This window comes from Octopus sinensis, linkage group LG1 (assembly GCF_006345805.1).
Source record: "Octopus sinensis linkage group LG1, ASM634580v1, whole genome shotgun sequence".
Classification (NCBI taxonomy): domain Eukaryota; kingdom Metazoa; phylum Mollusca; class Cephalopoda; order Octopoda; family Octopodidae; genus Octopus; species Octopus sinensis.
The window spans coordinates 143,200,199-143,207,189 of record NC_042997.1 but is presented as its reverse complement, the minus strand read 5'-3'; positions in this window follow the sequence as shown (position 1 = coordinate 143,207,189).

The following is a 6,991-nucleotide window of genomic DNA, read 5'->3' as shown; positions in this document are numbered from 1 at the left end:
TTTTCAAGGTTTGTTTGTTGTGGTTGTTAAGCTCCAGATCATCCTTGATTGAGAAGACCTTATGATAAAAAGCATTTCAGCACTGTCCATCACGTAAGACCATATTATTTAATGTGTCTAGTCGGATAAGTAACGTAGCTTGTATGTGCCACCCAGGGCACCCCATAAGTTTCCCCACACCCTGGATCAATACAGCTAATATATACTTATAACGCAAAACCAAAAGTGGTTCCCTATTGCCTTCCATCCAGCTATGCTACAGAGTCATATGTAATTTGAGAGTGATTTGGCTGGTATTTTTAGCAAACCGAGAGCCACTCAATGCTTTTCCAAATTAAGTCCCGGATATTCGAAGACCGCCTGATTATCCATTAATGGATGCTTTTCATTATGAAAAATATTTTTCGTTATTCTACTTGTTTCATTCATCGAACTGTAGCCAGAATGGGTCACCGCCCTGAAGATTTTAGTCTCGAATAAATCAGACCCAGTACTTTATTTATTGAGTGAACTTGGTAAGGAAACTGTGTGAAGCCTATGGTATGTACATACATGCATATTTATCTGTGTGTCTTTGTGTCTGTCTACCGCTTGACAACCGGTGTTGGTTTGTTTACGTCCCCATAACTTAGCTGTTCAGCATATGGTACTGATAGAATAAGTACCAGTCTTAAAAAAAAAATTACTCGATGTCAATTTGTTTCCGACTAAATCTTTCAATGCGGTACTCCAGCATGGCCGTAGTCAAATGACTGAGAGAATGAGAGAGAGAGAGAGAGAGAGAGAAAGAGAGAGAGAGAGAGAGAGGGTTGTTTGAGGATGTGTATGTTTAGCGTGGGTTGATGTTACACGAGTCGGCTTGAAGGAGTGATTTGTTGTTAATGTCGTCACTTAAGTTTGACATGTATTCCATATATATAAGTAGGGGTGGACACCATTATTGTTGCAGTTTCCTGACATACATGCGGCAAGTTATTTGTAATTTACTGACCTTTAGAAGGATAAAAAGGTTATAACTAATGCCCGTCGAACTCGACATCACAGACTTCATAGAACTCCGAACTATCGACCGTCCCATAGACCTTAGCTTTTTGGTTTGAATTACATTTTATTAAAGACAACTCGGATAACCAGAATAATGAAACTTAGGGAAAAAGATTGAAAGTATATAATTATAATAATAATGATGTTTAAATCAAGATGAAAAGTAAAAATTGCTTGAAGTCCTCGATTATCTTTACATTCCTTTAACTGAACTTTTTGGAAGCACGTGAATATAATATCTGTCAGATATGGGGCGGAGGTTTGTCTTTTATTTTATAAGGCATTTAGGCCATATGTTTGTAGACGAGGTGAAAACGAGATGTTATGATCTCCATGTATTTCTCAGTATCATTAACAGCATGAATTGGTTCGTAGTTGCAACCGAGTATCGAAGCATTAGACCTGCTAAACGAAAATGCAGACTCATGCTTGTGTAATTAGTTCACAGGCTAAATACTAATTAATTCCACTTTCTTTTGATTGACTGGTTTTGGTTGTTCTATTCCATTTAAATTACCCAAGTCAAATGTTGCTTAACTTCAGGTCTGCTCTGACCCGGTGTATCGCCCATTATCCATTTTTAAGAAAACAAAAAAAAAAGTAGAGTGCACCTTGAGGGGAAATTTGACTGCTTTTTCTAGTGTTTTAAATGACCATGCCAGGGACCCCACTCCCCGTATCTCGTCGCAAGTTAAAGTATCATCACCATGTGTTTTGAATAATGAATCGAACCCATTATTTCTCCAGCTAACACACGAGATAATAATCAACTACATGGGTCTCCGATATTACTAGCAGTTATTTTACCAACCGTGACACGATTTGAACTCAGAACCGTGAGCCTACGAAGTATTGCCCACCCCTTCCTCACCCCATCATCCAAGCAACTAGTCTGTCATTTCACTTCTTAGGCAAAACCCACCATCTATTATTACTGAAATAACAGTTCTGATGATGACTATGACGATTATTTTTCACACCTGCAATATTTTCCATGTAAAATATAAGAGTGAAATTCATCTAACAAATCTTTTACTCTTCGTGGTGTCACGTTTGCACTTGCTTTAAAAGTACAACGAGTTACTAACCAAAGTCCTGATTGCCACATAGCAGCTTAATCGCTCAAGACTAACTTATTAATTTAACAGTGCAGTCAGTAGCTTGAGGTTACACACACACACATTTTAAATATAATAAACACGTACTGAATGATATATAGCAGGCACGCTCGTGTGTGTGCGTGCGCGCGCACGTGTATATATATATATATATGTGTGTGTGTGTGTGCATACATGCGCGCATGCTTTCTTTTTCTATATATATACATATATGAATATATGTACACACACACACACACACACATATATATATATATATATAAATACACTGATGAAAAAAAGCATGAGCATTGCTTTTATTATCCGAGGCATCATGCCATGCATGCATGCATACATACATACATATATGCATGCACACGTGTGTATACGAACATTTTTAGCATCGAGTATATACAACACTGTTATGAACTTTACCCCTCTCTCTCTCTCTATATATATATATACATACATCCTGACTGATACACAAGTATATATGTGTGTAATAGTAAATTAGGATATATGCATGTATTCAGTATATTCATATATATTATATAATGTGTATACATCATGTCGACCTTGGAAAACCATGAACGCCACATCTTTATCAAGTCTACGTTAAAAATAAAATTTAGAAAAACCAACGAAAATCCATTGATAATAATAACGAATCCGAAAAGAATTAAAAAATGTAAAAGGAAAACTAAGTAATTAAGCGAGTATAATTAGACTGTAAATGATAGGTGATTTATTTTATTGCTTATAAATAAATAACACGTCTGGAGACTTAAAAAAAAAGAAGAAAAAAATTAACTACATTTGAATTCTGTGACGGCTGTTGTTTTCGTGATGTAATTTCAATAAATTATAATTAAAAAAATGAAAAAATATTTTCGGTAAAGAAAATCTTAACATTTCAGTTACTTTTAATAAAACTTTTATTAATTTTAAATAAATTTATTTCGTATTTAATTAAGGAAATTAATTTACATCCAATTGAGCTCAGTGAGTGAATGTCTGCAAGTTGTAAAGGGAGGAAAAAGAGGTATCAATGAGTTTTTTTTTTATTGTGAAATTTAAAAACAGATAAGATATTAATTAAAAGAAATGTGATGTAATAGAGTTTTTTTATCGATACTAAGTTGAGACATTTTTCTTTCGGTCTTAGATAAGTTAACAGTTTTCGTCGGTGCCTTACAGCTGTAAATAATGCGGCAAATATGGCTGGTGAGTGAGTGAATGGAGAGCTTCTGTATATTATGTATGTGAGAACCACGTGTGTATACTGGGACAACTTAATATACAGACAACACACCGGCAACTAACACCGTACATGTAATTCAACATGTAATTTTTTTATCTTCGTCACTGATTTGTGTTTATATATGTCATGATCGTTGCTGTGGTCATTTTAACTCTATAACAGCCCCACTACAAATAGTTAATAACATACCATTCTATAGCTATTGATTTCAGAATATAAGCATGATGAGATATGTTTATTTATTTATTTTTCCCTTCTTATTTCATTTCGTCTCGAAAAGGATAGATGGCAGGTTGTGATCCTGATTGTCTATTATTTATTTTCCATCACTATACACACCAACGACTAAACAGCGAACCCATGTTGTAGGATTACTCGCCGAAAACGTAAACCCTAAATTCTCGGAGGGTACGATGGTACAATTATCATGCCCTCTACCCCCTTTTTTTTTTCTCCTAAAGGCATCAATAAAAGAAAGTTATACGGTTTCTAGAAGTAATCGAAACCGCTATAGCGCAAATATTGATTTCTCATGTAGATATTATGCCTAATGCTACGTGTTACGGAAGAGACCGGGAAGCTGTGATGTTAATGGCTTGCCAGGTCTGAAACGGTTACAAAAGGAAAATCGAAAGTTCCCCAGCAGTTTACCTCTTACAGGATGGCGATGTTTATATCTATGTCAAATCACGTTGCAAAAAAAAAAAAAAAAAGAAAAGAAAAGAAAATCAGATGAGGTAGTCATGATTGGAACGCTTTTCACCATAGATTTACACAAGAGTTGATGGGGAGGAAGAGGAAACAACATTAACAGAAAAACAGCACTAAGGTCACACCACCCCATTGTAGTGAGATTATAAATTCTAGAAAAGTACATTAACATTTCAAACATTCACGCAGGGTATGAATTGGTGCATTTGAACAGACAGAATGTAGCAAGTACTGTAGAGACTGCAGTATATTTTCTGCCTAGCAACACGGAATTGCGACGGTTTCGATTCTCGGTATGAGGAAAATTCATTTAACAAGCTTTAAAAAAAAAAAATTATTTTTACGCTATGAACATCACTTAATCTGATTTTTATTTTTCCTTTAACATTTACGGGTATGGTACCCGAGTTAAATTTAACGAACGTAATGAATTAAAAAAAATTATATATTTATGATAGCTTTTATGTTGGGCGCAAATATAGATGTGGGGTCAAAAGTTTGCTTTGCAAAATGCACTGCAGTGCATGGTTTCATGTTCAAGCACCCTGCACTGCACCTTCGGGGAAAGTGCTTTGTTCCATAGACTAGGATCAACTAACATCCCGGGAATGAAATTTGGTTGACAGAAACACTGGAAATTCGTTAGGTGTGTGTGTGCTACATTTATATGTATATAGCGTACAGTTGCCTAAAAAAACCATGAGTCACAAAAACAGGCACTCAGTGATTGGGTATATTATGGCTAATACGACAATATTATTTTGTATTTTACTTAATCATATATATATACATACATACGCATGTATGTGTGTATGTGTATTTATACGTACATGTACGTATGATGTCTAAAATAAAAGAAATACACTTAGATACATATGTACATAGATACATTCACACGTAAGCATACATATGAATATACAACTATATATAATTATATATGTATATTCAGCGTTGGATTAAGCATTACGCAAAATAAGCATGTACTTAAGCCAATAAGGGAAGTGGGGGGGGGCACCAAAGAAATAGTAAATAGTTTACAGTACAAAAGAAATCACTTTAGATTTGCTAAAATAATATTCGAAGTAGTTTATACGATTGGAAATAATTTTGAAGTGCTCATGGTGTCAGTGAGGATCCGATCAAAAAGTAGACAACTTTTTAGATATAGATAACATGGGAGTACACAAAAATTCACATTATTTTCCATCTTACTGTTAGTTTTGTTTCATTTTGAAAAATAAATATTTATTTTATGTTTTATTATTGTTTATATTTTGAATTATATATATATATACTGGAAGGTTTGGAGATGATGTACAGGTATTTTATATTAGAAGAAATGAGGTACCCAGAAAATCGGATGGTTTATACTTACAGATATTTATTTTTATATTACATTTTTTATACATCATATAACTTAGATCATGTATTAGCGCTTTCTCCCATTCTAGTGGGGTTTTCAAATCAAACTAAGTTCCTGTGTGAAAAGTTTTGATCATTTTATAGTGGCATTGAGTTTGTAGTGGTGGGGAGGAATATATATAGATATATATTATATTTGGAGGCACCAAAATGTTTTAAGGGCTTGTCTTAGTCCAGCCCTGCATATATCAGTACAGACCATATCTCTATATATACATGTATGTGAGTGTGAGGTGTTCAATGGTGAGTTGTCAGATAGATTACCAGAGAGCCAAAGTATTTACCTTGTGGTGTTCACACCGGCTCCCTACACTCTGAGCCCTAATGCTGCTAAGGTCAATTTTGCCTTACAGGTTTGATATATAATGTACCAGTCCTGTAATGAGGTCAAATCTCTTTCTAGAAAAAGATGGGTTCTGTCATATCTAAAAATGACCAAAAGGCACGTTATATTAAGGTGGCACCCCTCAATGTCCCAATCAGAGGTTGTGAGCCCAAGCATTATATATATATGTGTGTGTATATATATATGTATGTTTGTGTATATATATTATATATATATATATATATATATATATATATATATATATAGAGAGAGAGAGAGAGAGAGAGAGATAGTATATATTATCTGAAGTATTATATATCTATCACGATCAATCTTACCAATCAGTTTCGTGCTAGGGGTACAATGGAGTGTTAGGTGACAATCCAATTATATAACCCTATGCTCAGCAGAGGTAGCCACTATGGAATGAAATATGTATGTACGTATATTATGTATATATATATATATATATATTTGAAGTAGTGATATCTTAAGGTGTAGAAATTATGTTGACATCCAATTGGCAGCTGATGAAGGGAGTTCTTCAGTTATATTAAATATATTTTACTTCTTTGTTAATTTCTCCACTCATTGTCGTGATCTTCTTTAATTAGTTTTGTTGATCTAGGACAGTGTGAGTTATTTTGTTTTATTGTTCTTTGGTAGAATTTGTTTTAGGGGTTAGTTGACAATTTTTATACAAATGTGTGACTTTTAGTAGTTATAGCTTATGAAAATTGTAATGTAGTCATACAGAAAAATATATATGTGTGTGTGCATTAATATACTTATATATACATATTTATGGCAGTCACAGCTGTATAGTAAGTAGTTTGCTTCACAACCACATGGTTTTACATTCAGTCCAGTGTGTGGCACCTTGAGCAGGTATCTTCTTCTATGGCACCATTCTGAACAAACCCTTGTGAGTGGATTTGCTAAATAGAAACTGAAAGAAGTCTGTCATACACACATATGTATAATTGGTTTCATGTTGAGAAAAATCTCTCTACAATTATCAAGCCTTCCACATGGGATGTTTGTGCTTGCCTCCTATATATATATATATTTGTGCACATGTCTGTCACCCCCACCAAAGGGTGTTGGTTTGTTTACATCTCTGTAATTTAT